The sequence below is a fragment of the Pseudopipra pipra genome, chromosome 6 (genome assembly GCF_036250125.1).
Source record: "Pseudopipra pipra isolate bDixPip1 chromosome 6, bDixPip1.hap1, whole genome shotgun sequence".
Classification (NCBI taxonomy): Eukaryota; Metazoa; Chordata; class Aves; order Passeriformes; family Pipridae; genus Pseudopipra; species Pseudopipra pipra.
This window is the reverse complement of record NC_087554.1, coordinates 60,037,928-60,058,235: the sequence shown is the minus strand read 5'-3', so window position 1 is coordinate 60,058,235 and position 20,308 is coordinate 60,037,928. Positions and strand designations below refer to the sequence as shown.

The following is a 20,308-nucleotide window of genomic DNA, read 5'->3' as shown; positions in this document are numbered from 1 at the left end:
TGGTATGTGAGTTCCAGGAAATATAGATTCAAGATGTGAGAAGTTTCTTAGCTCTTGGCTGTTGTCTCCCAAATTAAGTTGAAAGACTGAAAGAAGGGACATGGTGGGCTTGGCAGTGATGGGTTAGTGGTGGTACTCAATGTCCTTAAAGGTCTTTTCACCCTAAATGATTCTATGTTTTAATAACATTTTGTTTGTTTTTGATTCACACTCCTTGCACACAAAGAGTAGCAGTGTGGCAGAGGGGTTGCAACAGGACACAGACAGAAGCCTTGAGGCTTTGGTCCTATTTCTGTGCTTCTGCTTTATTAAACAGGTATAAAATCCAACGTTATTATAAGATTCTGTAACTGATGTTGGAGCACACAGGACGATGGAGGTTTTCTCACCCCAGCTAACCTGCTTGAGTTCAATAAAAGCAGCTCCACCACAGCCTCTGCAGTGCAGAGCATTAGTGGGGTACCACCACCTCTGAAGCTGACAGTGCAGACCCAGACATTAGTGGCCAAACAGCCTGCAGACAGTTCAGCAGGCAAACTATCATTAGCTGACTGACAAGAAAAGGGATAAACCTTCAAGTAAAATCCCAGACAAGGATTTAAAGGCTCGCAACAGGGACATGATCAGTTCTTTGGCTGGGTTCAGCCAGGATTGTCTGCGTTTGCTCATCAATCTCTTCTGAGGGAAGAATCTCAGAAGAAACAAAATGTTCTCAGAGCATCATTGTTGAACTTCACTCAGAGCTTACTTCCTGCTGGGAATGGAAGTGCCTCTGCACACAGCAGTAGAGTTTGGGCCCATGAACTGTACTGGGACTACAGCAGAGTTTTGATCCCATATATGCATTGAAACCAACATAATGCTTTGATAAAAGAATGCAAGAGTGGCCCTCGGTTTTTCTGTGACTCCTGACTCCAAAGAGCAGCAAAGTCTCTCTTTAGTACAAACACATTGGCATCCAGGCTTGCTTAATACACTCCCTGTAAGATACAAAATGAGAGCTCAGAGCCTGCAGAGCACAGACAGATCTGCTACAGAGGCCTTGCTTCTCAACTGTCCCCTGGGCAGAACTGGAAATGCTGGAGTCTGTGTCTATTGCCACCTTCTTTAATTCTGTATAAAGTTGATTGTCAAAAAAAAGCTAACAAAACTTTGACTCTCCCCATCTGTGCATGCACACAGACATTTAGAGAGTCCTGGTACTGCACCACTTCAATAGCTTTTGCCTGCAAAGTGTCACGCTTTTCATCTACCATTTAATTCTCCTAAATGGACGTTACTCTTCTTCCCATTATGGATCTCCATTGCTTCCATGAAACATTATTTGCATAAAAGGAACTGAATAATTGATAGAGGATGTGAGCAAGAGCCAGCAGACAGCTTGGTAGGGGTTTGCTGGTAATCCCAGTGAGTCCAACACATAGCTCATGGCTCGTTTAATGGGATGGAAGCTGACAGGGTTTCCTTGTAGCTCTGCCACAGAACTCAGCGCTGCTGCATGACCTCCTTGTACTCAGCTACTTTGCTTGTTGATCTCACTGCTCTTTCCCTCCATTAACAGGAGAATTCTTAAAGCAAGTGATACAGTCTGCTACAGTCTGTGCTCACGTACACCATCAAACGCTGCCGCAGCCGAGGTCTGGAGCATTTATTCTATTGCTTTTATAAAATAAAAAGGAACAAAAATCTTAAATTCATCATATTATTAAAGGCAAAGCCTGGAAACAGTTGTTATTTACAACTTTTTTTTTTTTTATTCTGAATTCAAATCTGAGTTTGATTTCAGGGCTCAGTAGGTGTGGCTTTTCAATATTAAGATTTGGGGTTTTTTTAAACAGTCCTTTAAAACCGTAAAACTCACCCTATGCAGATTTTTTTGCTCCTATTCTGCAACATAAGTCTTTTACTGAAAGTCTTCTGCATTTTAGATGTCTCCACTTAGTGAGATGATTGTCAGAATGAATATCTAAATTTCTGAAAAGAGAAAAAGCCACAGAAGTAATACATCTTGTAAATAAAACATGTTTGGCAGCTGTCTGAAAAAGATATCTAGAAATAAACTAAAATCAAATAATTTTTCTTTTAGAGCTTTCCACATTTCTATAAAGTCTGTACTTTTTAATGATCAGCAGCAGTATTAGGAGAGCCTGGAAACAGCTGGAACTATTAGTATTTTGTTTGGTGAGGAGCCGCCTCAGCTGCTCTGACAGGCAAGCTGCCATTTTCAGTGTAATCACTTTTGATTCTAAAGCACTTGCTTTGCTTTTAACTTTGTGCAAATCCCTCTTGATATTCCTCTTTTTAAAGCAGATGCATTTCCATATGTCCATAAAAGTTTCCCTGACAATTCAGCCCAGTGTTCAGAATGACTTCCCTGAGTCCTGGTGGGGGATTCGTGAAATGAGGCTGCTTTGTTCATTAAGGATATGTGTACATAATGCAAAACATACTTTATATCCTTGACCACTGCACAGATGTTTTTGTTCTGAAAGGCACTCAAAGTTTCACCGACTTAATTAAGCTTTTTTTTTCCAATTTGTAGAGCAATGTATTACGAACTCCTCCTATTCCTGATGAATATGCTATTCCATGGTTCAAATGTTACTCTTAAAGAAAGACTTTACAGTATTCTTTGAAGAGAAATAATTGAGAGTAAAAAATATTTTTTACAACAGAAAATCATGAAAAATAACTGATCCAGATACTTCTGTTCATTCTGCAATTTTCTCTCTTCAGAACTGTGCCTGATGGTTTTTTTTGGAGAAAAGGCTTTCTGCAACAACAAGCCACTGCACAGCACATCTTGTTAACGTCTCAACATTTTATTCCTCAAAATGTTTTACACACGCTTTTTCTATTCTTATAAAAACAACTCGCAACAAAATACATATCAGTAGCATTTTTAAATTTCAATTCTTATTCCCTCCCATCAATTTGGCTGAAAACAGGTATTTGCAAACACTGGTAGCCTAATTTCTTATGGCCTTTCATTTTTTATGAAGTGTTTTCAAAAGACTTCAATCAACCTTAATGGTGCGTTTTTAGTTAAGGAAACAGAATGGAGAGAAGTCAATTTAAGCTCCCCAATGAACAAGTGTGTACAGAAGAAAAAGCCATAAATGGGTTTAGAAAACAGAGCCAGTACAAGCAAAATGCAGCAAGCAGAGCGCTCGGGGAAGCCAAGATATAATGGAAAGAGTAAAATACTGCAGAGCTTTTTAAACTATATACAATTGGAACAATGGGCTGGACCCAGACATCCATGTTAAACTGTTAGGAGATAGGTGAAAAGCAAGCTGCAATTCTGTTAGCAGGGCTGGAGAATATGAGAATGAAAGGGCTTAAAGCTGAAGCAAATGAATGTGGGGTAGTTTAGCAACGTTAGAAATCAAGTCAAAATTGGCATATTTCACTGTTTAATGTACCATGTGAAGAACCATCTTCTGGCTTTCTGTATTAAAGGACTATTAGTACCAGGCTCCCTAATGAAGCTGCTTTTATGACACCTGTAAAATAATAATATCTTTTTTTGCACACTTATTTTTACCAAAATTCTGTAAAAGCACGGGGTAATTAAGTAACGTAGCCTCTGTGAGAATACAGTACAGATCTACAAAACACATAAAACAGAAATACACCTGGGAAACTATCACCCAGCGATCATTTAATTGTCTCTCATTATTTAAACATGCCATTAATAATACATAGAACATATTTTCTCCAAAGCATCACAACCGCACCGGTAAAAGGGTAACTACATAAATATTAAAAATCCAGAGGCTGAAATAATTCAGCCCTGCTAAACCAGAGTGATGCACTCTGTCTGGGCCCCACCACTGCTTTCAAACAAACTCCCGTACAGGGTCCCGGCGATTATCGCCCCTTGTAGCACAGCGTATCGGGTTATACGTGGCTTTTATGCATCTCACAGCTGAGTGCAGTTGTTTTCAGTGTCTGCCTCGCCGTAGGATCCAATCCATTTGGGTGGCTTAATGCAAAGATTTCGTAATGTACACAGGGATGAGCAGCGCTGAGGCAACGAACATCGTACTCATTATTCTTTTAACGGGAATGTCAACAAGGAGAGGAATTAGAGAGGAAATCGTTGTAACTCCAAAAGAACATCTGACTAACCACTACAGATGACATGTTTTTTCCCTTTTTATCCTCTTCATGATCCATAAAGCGGGATTTTTCCAAAACAATTAATTTGGTTGCCAAACCCTTCTTAATTCTAAGGAGATTTAAAACTCATCTACTTGGAGTCTGTCTCATGGAGTTAGACACAACCGGATTACAAGCTATTCCATCATATGGCTGGTGTTAGCCCAGTTGCTGCTACGTGGTACATAATTGGACTGTTTAAAAAAAAAAAAGAAGGAAGACATATAAACCTCCAAGTCTTCTTTACACTAAGCCCATGCATCTCTGTATTTTATTATTTGTGTTACCTTCTCCTCAAAATAAAAGCTCAGCAGCCCGAAAGAAAGAGCTTCCAAGAACTTCTGAGTAATCTTGATATCCGGCTCCCACAATTAATTTGCTTTAAATTAAAGGAGCCAATCGACAGCACTGGGCTTTCCAATCCTACAGCAAAACGGAGGTTTAAGTGGTAAAATGGTCCTTCTTTGTGTCTAGTGTTGGAGAGCATATGGCAAATTTCCACCTAACAACAGCCTTGGTTTGCAACACAAACTAATTCCCATGTTAATTCTTTTAATTATTGTGTGTGTGTGTGTTTGTGCACACACAAGTCTCTGTGTTGTTTTGTTTCTTTAAAGGGAATCAGTGACCTTAAAAAAGCCAAGGCAGACTTAAATCTCAGTTCACCCCTTTGTACCATCACTGACTTAGGGCTGGGGTCATGGTGGTGGCTTTGTCCTCTCTGCTGGTGGTGAACAATGTTCTGTGCTTGATCTTTGTAAGCCAAGATAGGGCCAACAGTTAGATAATGACTATACTGGGTGCTGTGGCCTTGGGCCTCTGATGATCCAAACATGCTGAATACAACATGACCCTCATCTTGCCTTTATGTGGGAACTGTAGGGCCCAGGGAATACGGAAGAATATCCTGAAGTCTTGACCTGAGATGGCACTAGAAACATTGTCCCTTCAGTGCTCTTACTTGGTAACAGTTTTCTGATTTATCAAACCTAAACCAATTCCAAAAACTAGAAGCTTGTGCCCTTTATCATTCCCTTCAATCATCCTGTCCCCTCCTAACTCTGTGACTGGACATGATATTGACTGCACCAGATGCATCCTCCCTTCTTTTTTTCGTGTTGGCTTTTTATGTCTGTTATTCCCAGGGTTAAATATAAACTGAATTCATAGGAGTAACACAAACAAAAGCAACCTGGAATGACCTGATTGCTCAATATGCACTGGCAAAAAGACATGAGGCAGCCAAGGAATTTGAAAGAAATAATGAATCAATTACAGAGAATGGAGTAGAAGAGGTGTTTGACTTGCAGTTTGAACTGATTATTCGAAGACCGAATATGGTGCAGTCCAGACAAAGTATCTGCCTGGGAAAACTCTACTCATTTTGCAAACAGAAGGCAAGAAATATTATAAGTCAAAGGGATGCTGATGCATGTGAGGACAAACCATCCAAATTCCAACAGAGCAGCTGAATTTTTACATGCACTTGAATCATCTGTTTAGTTTGTTGTGCAAGGAAATAAACTGCTTAAATCTAGATATTTAAATTCAGATAAGCTCATTTAAACTATTTTATTAAAAAAAAAAAAAAAAGAAATGCACTGGTATCAGATTTCCACATTTGGGTTTCAGTTTTCCAGCTTGTAATAAAAGTTCAGGTTCTCCTGTGTCTACCCTTGTCCCAGGAAAGGAGTTGTCCCATAGCGCCTCTACCCCGATGCTGATCCTCCTGGGAGAAGAAGGCTGAAGTGTGAGTTTAGGATGAATTCCAGCTCCTGAATCCAAGGTGAGATTTTTCTTCCCCATCTCCAACACGCAGCTTTGACACTCCCTCTGCTGCTCTGCTCAGCAGAGATCTGTTTTGCCCTGACACAGAAAAACACAGGGAAATTCTATCATCATTTCTCATCCTCACTCTCTCCAGAGCTCAGAGGGAATGCCCCTTCCTCACTTCCTTCCTTTTGTGCAGCTCAAGCCATATTTACCAAGAATAAATAACAATACCCCCTTCCCATCACTGGTTTTTTCAGTACGTTACCAGAACCAAACAAACTGCGGCATTTCCTAAAACATAAATTGTTTTTAAAAAATTCAGGCTGGCCAGCTGTTTGGAGTCTCCCAGCTAGGAATGCTGCCTTCAGAACCCACACTTGATGCTCCAGCACGGTCTCTGTGTTGCTCACCCATCTGTCCATCTGTCTGCGTGGCGTGTCGCCAGCTCTTAAGTTGGCCCGATCTTTATCCAGGGTACCAAAGCAACACGGATTTGGACTGACAGCCTCAGTAACTGCAAGTGTCACTTCTTGTGCTCAAAGTCCCTCTGCAGTGACAGCACTGCCTTCCTTGCTAGACTGCTATCTCAGGTTGGTATTTCGCTCCCGTTGGCCTTTCTGCTCTGTTTCAGAAAACGGCAGAGAGATGTGGATGCAGAGCCATAGAGCTACTAGTGAATATAAAATAATAGACCCTGCATTTTTATATGCATCATTTTTACATATATAAATGTGTTTCTTACATTTAGGAGTTACGTATTTGAGGTACACAGACACGTAAGAAAATTCAATTGTTATATAATATCAAAACTCAGTCACAAAACTCCCATCAGTCTTATTGCGACAAGAATTTGCCCCTAAGGGTAATTTTGCTGAAGCTGTTTTAAATCAAGCAGGTTAGGACCCAAATTTGCAGTCATTAGTTGAGTAGTACCACGCTCCAAGGAAGTCCCAGCAAAATAAATTAATTTCTAATAGAGACATTATCCATTGTGGTTCTGGGAACCGGGTTAAGGTTCTGAGTGCAGTGAGTGGTTTTGCAGTATTTTTCTTTCTTCTGTATAGTTCAATACGTGAATGATCTTGTTGGAGTTGCAAAAGGCTTCTTGTTGGGACCATCACAATTTATAAATAACTTCTAAAATCCCTGGCTCAGAAGCAGCTTGTTTTCTTTACAAATTCCTCTTAATTTCAGTGGGCATATTTGCTCTGCAACCCTCACAAAGCAAAAAGGCACTGCTTTTTTTGTCTGAGATCTGAGCATTTTATGACTTGGGTTAAGGAGAGCATGTACCAGATTGTCACTGTAACCATAATTTATCTCTCAGACAATTGTTATACAGTGAAACATAGAAGTTTAAATCTTTAATCTGAAAATAATTGATTTAGGTCCTTGTTTGCTATGACGACCTGGTTTATGCAGAGTTAATTGTATCTGAGTGGAGAGATCTTACACTAACTTTCTATCAATTAGCATTATAATTGAACATTTACATTCAGAGCCTTTTTCATTAAAATAAAAATCTTTAAAAGGAAAAAGTGCCCCATGGAAAGAAAACAGTAAGATAAGACAATTCCATGGGAAAATTGCTGTCAGGGAAGGCTTGCATCACTTCTGTGGATGTACCACAGCCCCCCCATCTTACAGCTTTCATGACACCGAGCAGAGGAGCCAGGGCTGGTTCAGGGAAGGTTTGTTGGGCACCACACGGGCAGTCAGATGGAGTGCAGGGTCCCCCTGTGTCCCTCTGCACTCCAACCTGTGCTGGGGAACAGCAGCAGCTGGGCCAGTGTTCTCTATCCTGGCAGGAGCCAGAGATAAGGGCAGGGCTCATTCCCAGGCACCATTACTTACTCTGGCAAACCAAACCAGCTACAAGAGCTCTGCAAGCTCACTGTACTCCTGTCTGTGGGAAGAAGGCTACAAAAGTGAAACCACTTCAGCACTTCAGGAAATTTCTGAGTCATGTACTGAAACCTTCCCGAGCCTAACAGAAAGTTCTTTAAAAAGTATCACTGGTGAGCTGTGCTTTCTGCAGAGGGACGGGGTATAATTAGACCTGGATAACTATTTCCAAATTTCCCTATTTTCATTCTTTCCATTTTTATGTCTTTGTTTTTATTTTTAGCTTGCTTGTATGCTCTGTTCTTTTGTTAGCACAGGGTCTCGCTGAGACTCTTCATCAGATTAAGCTTTAAGAGAAAACACATGCACAGCGTAGCTCACAGTTTCTCTGCTGTTTCTGTAGAGAAACAACACAAAATCTGCAGCGGCACAGAGCCATCCTCAACCACCCTCGTCCTCACGCCGGCATTCAGGCTCTGTCAGTCTCCTTCAGGGGCAGTAATAACGTTATAATGGGACCCGGAGACAAAACTGTCAAATTCTTTCCAAGACAATCTTCCAGGCTCATCAGCATAGACAATCATTCCTTTCACTTCTGGAGTAATAGGAAGATTTTAAGCAATATCTTTTGATTTGAGTTGGACTTGAAAAAATGACATAGCTGGGGGCCTTATTTGAAAATGCAATGAGACTGAAATGTAAAGTGCAATTTCCCATGCAGTCTGCTGGGAGAATGAGGCCCTTGTCCCAGTTCTCTTAATTGTCTCTGATTGCTGTTTGTGTAGCACAGTCACTTCCTCATCTTCAAAATCACCTTCAAGGGCTCCAACATTTTTCACTTCACTGTTTTAAATCAAGAAGGGCTAAACGCCCACCCATTCAACCATTATGCCTCTTTTATGTTATTTGTGTGGTTTATGCTATTAGGCTTTAAAATTTTGTTTATTTAATTGGCCTTAACAAGTACTTAAGTAACAGGTTTGAGGACACATCAGTGGGACTTGGCACATGTTGATTAAGGTGTGCTTAACCTGACAGTTAATACTTTGTACCATTTTCCCAGCAGCCTGTTACTGTTATGGAAGAAGTGCTAATTTTCCCAAAATGGTTAGACCTTGATTATTATGTTGGTTCTTTATTCACACGGCTTCATTATTTTGTTGGCTCCGCTCTGTGAGAGATGAAGTAGTGCTATTATTTCTACTCCCAGCTCCTTTCAGTCTCTTGCAATCATTTAGGCACACGTGTGACATTACTCAGATAAGCAATTCTGTTTGCCTTCAATGAGAGTGGGCAGATGAATACACTCTGTAAAATGAGCTGCTTACCTTCAGGGCTGACCACAGGATTTTCTGGCGTACACCTGGGAATGAAAACGAGAAACAGTAAAAATCACAGTTGTATGTCCCACCAAATCTTCTGTGTTTAAGTAAAGAGCTTTCATTCACAAGAGATGTTCTGTCAGCTGGAAGCTCTAGAGCCTCTTTCATGTTCTGGGGAGCCTGAAGCAGCCAGGTAGTTAAAGGAGGAAAAAAGGTAAGGTATTCACAGTGAGTGGAAGCCAGAGAGGCCACTTTGGCCTCTAAAACTGGAAAGTCTGTTTCAGTCTGTGGCTGGAATATTAGAAGCTGGTACTTCCAAGTTAACCGACACAGCAGAAATGCAACTTAGCTTTTTACATCAAATTATTCATGAAAGTCAGCAGGAGCTGGAGATAAACTATTCATTCTGTGCATATCTATGTGAAAGGGACTCTCAGGAGAGCTCCTCAAGGTCCTGCCAAGAAAACAAGTGAAAACATTTTAAGAATGGGAGGAAACATTTATAATTGAAATCACCAACAGCATACTTTGATTAGTTAATTCTACCAGAATAAAGATGCCACCTTTCCTTAGATGAGGGGGTGGCACAAAGGAGAGCAGAGGAGGGTATGAGGGCTGGAGGAAATGTGGCTGTCATCCCAACATATTCTGCCAGCCTGCTTTTAAACATGACACCACAGGACCTCTGTGACCCTGATGCTCAAATCCTGACCAGAGAGTACCCAGGCACACCTGCCACCTCCCTCCTTCACTTCTTCCCTTGCTCTCAGATAATACTACAATGTCATCACACCACCGTCAGCATCTCATGGAGATGCATCTTATCCAGCAACTCCTACCACCTCATACTAATCCAAAGGGTTTTCAAAACCATGTATTAAGTAGCCTCTGATCCCATAACAGCACAGTTGCAAATGAAAGGCAACATTGCAGACAGAAGCCATCTCCTTTTTGTCCTTCTTTGCTGGAGAATTAAAAAGTGGAAATGGTGATTCAATGTCGCCTTATTTTTCCATGGCTTTTTGTTATTATTATTCCAACTACCACAGCAATTCTGTCCGATCGTGGCTCTGAAGGAGCTGACAACAACTACAGATGGGCAAAGCCCAGCAGACCACAGGGGAGGAAATAATAAAATAAACCTGGTTAGCACGTGTTTGGGGAGACTCAGAACACCTGCACTTTCACCTTAAAGAAAATAAAACTCCATTAGTATTAAAGACAGTGCCAGTTTCAGATCACTTAAGCTAACTTTGTTTTTTCCCCACAAAAAGAAAGTTAATGCCACATAAAATGTGAATTTTCTTTAAAGCCCCTAGTCTAGCAACAAGGAAAGCGAATAAAGATGTGTTTAAAATGAAAGCTTTTGCTTTAAATACAGCATTCAAAATGAAAAGTATTAACTGGTTTTTGTTCTTTGTCTTAAATAACATGTTAAGGTGTTTCTTAGCAGTATTGGTGGCAATGGGAAGAAGTCAGGGTTAACTTGGCAGAAACCCCAACCCACACTTAGCTGTTCCCTTTTGTAACAGTGAACAAAGGTTTTATTAACATCTTACCCCTTGTTGGGCTCAAAAGTCTCTCTTCAACAAAACAGGAGCCTTGAGTCTTCAATTTGCAGTTCTGTGGAGGGGATTTGTGCCTTCAGAATCGGCATGTTGTTCAGCATTTGCTTACATCTATCCCCTTCAAAAGTTATCTATGAGAAACAGAGATTTTTTTTTAAAATCTGTATTTTTAAATAAATCACCGTGTACCCATAGCGTGCTCTTCTCTAAAACTGGATGTCCTTGCCCCAGACTCTGAGCATCAACCCTATCCCAGTCCAAACCCAAACTGATTAATTCACTGCCTCTTGAGGGCCCACTATATTGCCAGTCCTTGCTCCTTGCTGGATTTAAGATGAGGCATTTTTGGAAGGATAATCTGCTGTCACCTGGCAAGAGATATTTCAAGACTGAGCATCTAACAGTCACTTTTACAGAGAATCTTGCAGTTTGCAGTCCTTCACAGTGAGGTGGTGATGACATCCAAGGCATTCAGACCTCCCTCACAAGCACAATACCCTCTGTTTGACTCGAGCCCTAAGGTCAGCCTTTCTCATGTGTCAAGGTTTCCTAATCCACTTTAATATCCAAACACGTCAGCATTTCCTGATGCATTTTGTGCTTTGCTTCAAGGGCACAAGAGCATGTTGTGGGAAATGTGCTCCCTTCCTTCATGGAAACAGCCTTTAACCTTGTTCATGCTCCAAGGAAATGCACCTTTGTGGCCTCAGGGCACTGTGAAGAAGCATCCCCTGTGCTTTTTGCGTCCTTTTGAGTGCTTGATCTCACTGAAAAGATGGAAACAAAAAGACTGGTGTGCTTTTTTAAATGGGAATCAAAAAAATCCCACTTATTTTGCAAGGATTTTTAGCAAATTTAATTTTTTTTTCAAAGCAAATAGCAATTTCTCAGCTTCTTCACCGAGGTCTGTGCTTCCAGCTTGTGTTCCAGCTGCTGTAAAACAGGGAATAAAAGGGGCTGCTCTCCTACCTCGAGAGGGCACCACGAGACAGTTGAAAAAAGGAATGGAAGCAAACAAGCTTTACCTCAGGCACCAAATATTCCTGTCATGAGGATGTTCAATTACAGTAATTAGCAATAATCACATAAGCAACAGGATCTTCCCTTACCTCCCTTCACCCCTGCTTCATTAAAACCTCCGCTTCCCCCTTAATCCCAGGGACCCGTTCATGGGGGCTTCCTTCAGAAGGAAGGGAGGAAGGAAGGAAAGAAAACCGGAGGACCTGGATTCACCAACGCAGCTTCCCAGTGCTGCTGCCAAGATGCCGGGTCAGTGTGTTAACTGCAAATGGGAAAAAAGAAAAACGTATTAAGAATCATCTGACTTCAAAATGGAAGCTTTAAAAGGGGGAAAAGTGTTGAACATTAACAAGACCTTTCAAACACACCGTGTGATTGCGGCAACTCTTTCTGCAACGACTCTGACCCACTTACAAGAGATGAGCTCTGTCTGTGAAGCAGGATTTGGGTTTTTTTTATAAATAATTTTGTGTTTTCCTTCCTACCACCTGGTATCCAACCAACTCAGCTGGACAGTACCTAATTTGCAGGGGGAAAGCTGAAGTTTTGGCAGATTCACTGAAGGTCACATGAAACCACATATGTTTAAAGAAAGGAATTTTTGACTTTTTTAGCCTGGGCGCGTCTCAATCCAGCATCTTAAACTCAAGGGCATTCTTCCATCCTCCAAATCAAAATGTCCCGATGGGGAGGTGCAGGAACTTGCAGGGAATAAAGACAGAAAGGCAGCCCCAGGCAAGGCTGGGCTGTGTCCAGACACACAAGGAATGGAGCTGAGGGGTTCAAATCTGCAGCCCAGATCTCCATGAACCCAAAGTGAGTCATACTACCATACCATGAAGACTTTCTGCCCTGATTTGCTTCAACAGTGAAGTTAGGAGTGAGCATATTGTAAATACCCTAAATGAATTTCAGCAACATTTCTACTTTTTCTTTGCTACATCTCTTTATAAAGTTATTCTAGTTGTACACCCTCTGGACAAATCAAATTTTTGGTGCTATTGATGAATTTGCAGCATAAAACCTGAAAGAAAACAAAGAAATTTCAAACCAAAGGAAGTAAATTAAATAAAGTAAGTAAACTGGGTTAATTACTCTGTGAGTCTGGGTAAAGAAAGGTAGCTAGAAGGTTTTGCATGTGCTTAAATTTCTCCGTGTGGATGAAAGAACAAGCCTGGATTCTCCTATCTCCAAACATTTGAAAATAAAGGCTGCCTCCAACACAAAGGCATTTTCCTTACTCACTTCCAAGAAACCAGGATTGTTCTCTTAATGTCCTTAGTTCATTGTCTGAGACATCCAATATAGACTGGAAAGTTTGGATTCAAGGTAAAGCCCAAAGTAACAAATTTCACACTTGGGTGTAAATCCCTGTCGTGAATCAATGACTGTCCCGTGAGAATGGCAAAAGTAAAGGAAAAAAATAGGAGTTCTCAGACAGCTCCATTAGGCTCCAGGCCCCTTCTATCCCCAAAATAACATGCAACAGGATAAAGACAAAGAAAAAAATTGGACATATTTAGGACATTTGGCAATCTGATGGCGATTCCAGTTGGTGAGATTTCACAGCCAGGATTTTGCTGTATCCTTTGTACTCAGGGCACCACATGGACACTACTTCTCACCATTGGGGAGCTGAGGGCAGAGGCAGTGAGGCCTTGTTGTTGGAAAGAACAACCATGCAGAAAAAAATCAGGATACAGAGGAAACCGTGGATTTCAGTCATATAAATAAAGAGAAAATAAGTGGTTCATTCATAACCACGAGGATTCCATTCACACATGTTTCTTTTGGGGCAGAATTACTGTGATTGAAACAGAAGTGCTATAAATACCACATTTTAAGACTCAAGTTACAACACAGAGAATTAAATAACTGCAGTTGCTCATTTCTGTATAGATTTACACAGGTAATACTTGTATGTATTGCTTTTGTCCTCGTTTCAGATTTCTGACATCCTCCAGAGCTCTGGATGATGATATGGTCTTACAGATGTGAGGGTCATGAAGTTAAAAAACTAGACAACTAATGATGTGTGCATTTTATGGGGACCTCAGATACTTCAACCTCCATCCCTCCACCTCTGTCCCAAGTAGTTCTTTATAAAGATTTCCAAATGGCAAACAGCAATCTCATCAAGGGCAACTCAGAGAATTGCAAAGTCCTGCACACAGAGATTAATAACCCCAAGTACCAGTAGAGGATGAGGCCAACTAGTTGAAAAGGAGCTTTGCAAAGAAGGCTCTGGGGATCCTGGTGTTCAACAAGCTGCCCACGAGCCAGCAATGTGACCTGGCAGAAAAGAGGGACAACAGCCTCCAAGGCAGCATTAGGAAAAATACCTACAGCAGGTCAAGGGAAGTGATCCTTCTCCTCTCCCCAACACTAGTGGGGGTCACATCTCCAGAGCTGGGTCCAGTCCTGAGCTTTCCAGTACAAAAGATACATAGACATACTGGAATGAGTCCAGCAAAGGGCCATGATGATGGTTAAGGGACTGGAGAATCTGTTATATAAGGAGAGACTGAAGGAGCTGGGACTGCTTGGTCTGGAGAAAGACAAGAGAATCATATCGATGTATATAAACACATGATGTGAAGGAGCAAGAAGAGACAAACTCTCCTCTGTGGTGCCCAGTGAGAGGACAATGGAAATGCAATGGACACCCATTGCAATAGAGGAAACTCCATTTAAATATGAGAAGTTTATCCTGAGAGGGAAGTCAAACACTGGAAAAGGTTGCCCAGAGAGGCTGTGGAGTCTCCCTCCTTGATGATACTCAAAATCTGACTGGACACAGCCCTGAGAAACCTGCTGTAGTTGACTCTGCTCTGAGCAGTACTTGGACTAGACAACCTTCGAAGGTCCCTTCCAGCCTCAAGAGTTCTGTGATTCTGTGACTGCCTAGCCAGTTTTTTTTCCCAAGTTATTGATGTGTTTTGAAATAGGAAGAGCCACAAGCTGTATAAACAAACTTTTGCGCCTGGAAAAGCTGAATTAATTGCTAGAATCACACCAGTCAGCTGGAGAGAACGCAAGTTTCTGTTCCATGGCCTGCCAACATAAACATTATTGTTGCAGAATCCGAGCTGTAGCCGTGGGCTGTATGCCAGATTTCTTGATGTGTCTCCTGAACATCGACATTGTGAGTCACAGTATCAGCTCCCTGATAAGAGCTGCATGGGATAGCAATGGGAGAGGCTGAAATGGGGATTGAGCCCATGCCACCAGCTCTCCTGCACCAAAAGGGGTACAGATGCCTCAGCCCAGCCAGAAAATCACCCCGTGGCAAACAAGTGCCAGACACAGGAAAGAACTACGGAGATGGTTCCAGAGCACCCAACAGAGACACCTGGCAGAGCTGGCCTTCTTGTACTCTGGGGAAAAGTGCCAGCAGCCCCCAGACCCTCCTGTTCATTTCTAGTCTTCCACCCAGCCCCTGGATGAGAAGCATTTCATGACCATTCATTTCAGCAGAAATATCCTGCTATTCTGTGACTGTCGGTGGAGTGGGAGCAATGGCCAGGCACCAGAGCAGGAAGAGGGATAAGCAAGACTGAACAGTTCTAGAAGGGGTGGGCTGGCAGTCACACGTATATTTGCTGTGGCAGGAGAGGGAGAGGATGAAGAGTTGGCTCTTGTTAGCACCACGTGGTGCCATGGGCGTGGGGGACAGCGTCCTGGGGACATCCACACTGTGGTGCAGCCATTCCCACCACCGTCAGGGTGGAACCATCCAAACCTCTTCACAGATGGAAAACAGGAATGGAGAAAGAACGGTCCCTCCCTTCCATTTCCTGGTTAAATGATGAGCTGTTTGGTCACAATAAGGGAGATTCTGTTGCCAGCTTTACTTGTTTGGCAGAGGGCTTTTTAAAGCTGCAGTTCCTGGAATACATTTAAGCTTCTATTTTTTTTCAGGCCTAATGATTTCAGAAAAAGCAATCTAAATATAATTCCTAAAGACACAGAGCTGAGAAGCAAAACTCTTCACATCTCAAAATCGTTCAGCCTAGCTTTTAAATCCATCATGTAAGTTAGGGGAGGAGGTCTACCTAATTATTTCATCTGCAAAGACAGATGAAAATACTATTCTAAAGTACGTGGAGTGTATTCCAAAGTCCAATTTTAGGTCTAATAGTGTGGTCTGTTACATCAATCATCATATTGGCTGTAGGTTCCATAGATTCAATTGCAATGCTTGTCTGCCCCCTTCTATAATGATGACGTGAAATGAAACAAACTGGAGATAGATACTAAGGCATTATTTGTTTTGAAAAATGATTGCACATTTTTAATCATGTTTGCCATGGTTAGTTAAGTGGACTTGTTCAGGAACAAAATTAATTTTAAGGCTGGCTTTATTTTTCATTTTGTAATATACTATGTCTCTAAATGTTGAACTATAATTTATTTCTAACCACGGTGGTGTTTTTGTAGTGCACACGATAAACATCCAACAAAGCACGTCCTCTGCATTTTCTTGCTGCTCAAGCAATTTTCACTTCAAACCATGTTATTCTTTACTCTTTGCTTTCTTGTCCAGTTCTGCACATCAGATGTCTATAATTGCCATCCCCCAAAAATTGCAAACACAGCCTGTTTATTTCTCACATCCAAAACAGAAGCACAAGAATAAAGGCTGACTAACACAACTATAATTGTTGTTCACTAGAACAATCCACCGAGATGCAAACCTAGCAAAGTTTGTAAGCATATATTTAATTTAAAACATGTTAGTATTTCCATTGCCTTTGAAAGAATATGTTTTTTGTTAAGGCTTCTCTGTAGAAATTCTCAGACTTGAATTAGGCACAGGCTTAAAGACCTTCAGTGGATTGAGGTCTGAGCACCTCACAAACTGAGCAGACCTACTTGCACAGAAATTAAATTCCTTTATTGTCTTTACGTTGTAATAGACTCAAACTCCAATTTAAGTTTTGAAGTGGAGAATAGAAATATGACATACATGTTAAGTGAAATTTCAGATATAAGGGTTTCTAATCTGCAAAAAGCTTCACTGGAAGTGGTTTGTTCTCAGCAAATTACCTGTGACAAGTCAGGATTTCACTGATCAACCTCTCAAATATTCAGTGTCTGTTCAGAGGAGTATCTTAAAACTCATCATGCCCAGTCCTTGACGAGGAACAAGAATTCAATTCAAACTGAAAAGAGGCAGTGCTGGAAGAGGTTCTGACATTCAGAAAGGGTAGGAGGATAAAAGAGAGAGAAAAATGACAGACTCAGTCTGTACCATTACTAAAATTAGATCACTTCTTTTGTTCTCCTGAACCTTCTGCTCTATTTGCCAGGAATCATATTAGCAACAGAAACTGTGAGAATCTGTCCAACCTTATTAGAGAAGCTGGACACAAAGAAATTATGAAAATCTTTTCTAGATGTACTTGTACATAAAAAAGAAAAAAGGCAGAGTTTTAGAATTCTGCAAGATTAGATCAAAACCCCATGTCAGAAAAACTGGACATCAAACTAACGAAGCTTAATTAACAGTATTGCAGTGTGCTAAGCACCAGCACGGCACAGGACTTTACCACTTGTCTCTCTGTATATTGTTTTACTACTTAGGACAGACCTGGATAGCCTTTATCAGAGGCTGAGCTCTTCTCAAGAGCAACCAGTTCACCCAAAATGTTGCTCTCCTGTCTAAGCATACTGTACAATACCGCCACCTGAGAGAACTGTGAAGGGCCAGTTCTGCTCCTGGGAAGTACTGGGATGGTTGGCAGTGAATCCTTTCTCCATGTGGATCCTAAGAGTCTGTAATGCCGTAGGGACAAGAGATGATCCTGGTGTATGCCAAGGCATCAGGGCTGAACTCCTTGATATTGTGGGAATTTCACCTGAGAATCCTCACACTGAGATCTTCCCTTGCTGCCCTGCTTTCTTGAAGACATAATTAGAAGCAACAGGTAAGGACTAATTAATACTTTAAGTCAGGCACACAAGGGAAATGCTTGTCCTTGGTTGATGGGATCAGACTCCTTCTCTAGTTTGATTGACTAGAATAGGAGATAATGGCTCTTCCATAGTCTCATCTGTAGCTTCATGGTTAGGACATCTTTCAGGAACAGCACAGTGAGCTAAGAAGGTCCTTGGCCTCCTTCCTCTTGGGGTGGGCAGACAGCAGCCCCCCTCACACAAAGCAGTTCCTGGCACCACACCACTGCTTTTTAATATTTGTTAAGCAGGTACCAGCCCTACCAGGGGCATCCCTGCTCTGAGTGGATCAAGGCACTTTATGCACCATCACAAACCAGCTGCACAAAGACAGCAGCTCAGACCTGTTCCTGCAGAGATGTTCCCTAGTGACCCACATGGCAGCTCTCCACTCAGTGGGCATCCAGCTCCCTCCAGAGACACCTCCTTCACTCCATTCCCAACACTGCACAAAGCCCAAATGTCTTACTGAGATCTCTGAATTTTCTTGGTCAAGAATATTTTTAAGTTGTTGTGAAGTTGGATGCCTTACGGTGGTGACCCAAACCTGGTCTTTAACAAGTAGCACGTGTGTGTATGACCATTTTTAATTGGGTGAAGTGCTCAAGGACACAGGACACGCTGCCTCATAGGTGATACAAACATTCCTACTGCAATGGAAGCTACAAACTGTCCTGGAGCTCCAGCAGTAAAGGGTCGTGTGTCGCTGGGGCGGAGTGTCTCACACACGATCTGTCTCCGTTTATAACCACAACATCCGTGTGGCCACGGACTGTGGTGTAAATGACAACTGTGAAGGCTGCATGGCCACAGGACTGTTGCACCCTGTCAAACTAAAGATGCAGAATATCCCATAGTCAATCCTGGGCTGTCACTTACGATTCCAGCAGTACCACAAATCTGCAATTTGTAATTCTCTCTCTGTCCCTTTCTCCTCAGATCAGTGACAGATTCTCAAAACACAGCAATTGAAAGAGACTTCCACGGGAAGCGAGTCTTTCCCAAAACATAAAATATTTAACTAGATTGCTTCCAGAATCGAGATGTTTTCGGCACTAGATGCAAAGAGGGGAAAAAAAGGAAAACCTTGCCGTGTTAAACAACAAAAAGAATTCCACTCCCAGATCCTGATTTTAAGAATATCCTACACAAACTGAAAGGAAATCTGCAAACTCAGACTGCTTTATCCTTCCCCGGGAAGAATACAGTTCTCATAAAATCCAAACCACGTTATACACAAAATTAAATTTATAAGAAACACATTCATGTTTTAATATTGAAAAAAATAGCTAGATAGCAAGTCTGAAATGACTTGAAGCATATGCTTAGCTGCCAGACAGGGAGGGCAGCTGAATGGGAGCTGACACTTCAGTGGACGAAACTCATTACATGGATGTTCCTCTTGAACTCTTAGTGGTCACTTCTTGAAAGTCATCAAAAGCCTTTGCCTTTGGGAAAACACAGGTATCTTCCACGTGTAGGAAAGGAGTACCTTTCCATAAAGTTTATTTTAAAGGGATAAAGTCACCCAGAAAGAAGCGAGCTCCTTTGCATGTTTTTCTGCCAGCCTAAGGCCATGTGTCAAAAGGCATTACTTCCAAGGGAGCCACAGGAAAGTAGTCATGGATAACATACATCCAGCACATGCAGCTTTCCACAGCTACACAGACAGATACATCCCTGTAGGATCCAGGACAAATAGATTGAGTAAAACACTGAGTCAGACTTCACTCTGACATCTCCTGTTTGGGAATGCCAGCCTACAGATTGCAGTATAACAATAATTAACTTTGGGCATCAGGAAAAAGAGAATAAACAATTCCATGATATAATTTGAAAGTAAACTTTTTTTTTTACCTAGCACTAATTATCTTTAAAAAATAATTTCCTACAAGCTCTCTCTTCCTTAATAATCAATAAAAGCAAGAAAGCATCTGTTTCTCTTACCCCTATAGCTGCACAAAAACATGCATTCCAAACAGAAATAATTTTTTCTGTTTACCTTTAAAGAGAAGAGAGGTCAGCAAGAAAAATATTTCCACCTGCACTCATCACTCTCAACAAAGTAAACATTAAAAATATAGAAATGTGCATATTATTATTATTTGGGGAGTCAGGACTAATAGCTTTTTCACAAACTAAAAATAAGCAAGCCAAAAACAAAGTCCCAAATCCGGAAATAATTGCGTCATAAGCAGCAAAGGACAGCTGGAGGTTGGCAAAATTCACCTAAAAGAGTTTACTCTGTTTTAGCAGGTTTTATCTTATTTTCTATGACCAAGAAAATTCTTGGAAGTCTTAAGAGAAATAAATTACTGTGCTCCATTCTCCAGTAAATATCTTGGAGTTTGCACTGACTGAAATTCCGATTTATTCTTTTGAGCAAGAGCGAAATCACAGAAAATGATTTCTCAAGAGTTTTGAAGAAGCTTTCTCTGAATTCTGAAGCACAAGTGACAGAACTGGCAAAGAAACCAATACAATGTCTGCCTCTCCCTGCTGCAACTGTTATTTAGGCTTTACGTATTCCAGAAAGGAATCATCATCTTTACAAAACTGTAACTGAATTGGGAAACTGGGACAGGATGAAACTTGCCAACCAAAAAGTAAATACCTGCTACCAGCCTTTAGGGAATCGCACAGAGATGCTATTTAATG

General features: G+C 41.3%; 1 long non-coding RNA gene across 2 annotated transcripts; it reads right to left on the bottom strand.

Moving 5' to 3' along the window:
• Positions 1–2,803: 2,803 nt before the first annotated feature.
• On the bottom strand, positions 2,804–19,675 carry LOC135416371 (uncharacterized). Of its 2 annotated transcripts, none has more exons than XR_010431567.1 (3): positions 10,664–19,675; positions 9,111–9,558; positions 2,804–6,030 (listed from the first exon to the last, which is right to left on the bottom strand). It is a non-coding gene; the product is annotated as an uncharacterized LOC135416371 (long non-coding RNA). The 2 variants fall into 2 exon arrangements; XR_010431568.1 differs by having other exon boundaries at positions 9,111–9,145.
• Positions 19,676–20,308: the final 633 nt, after the last annotated feature.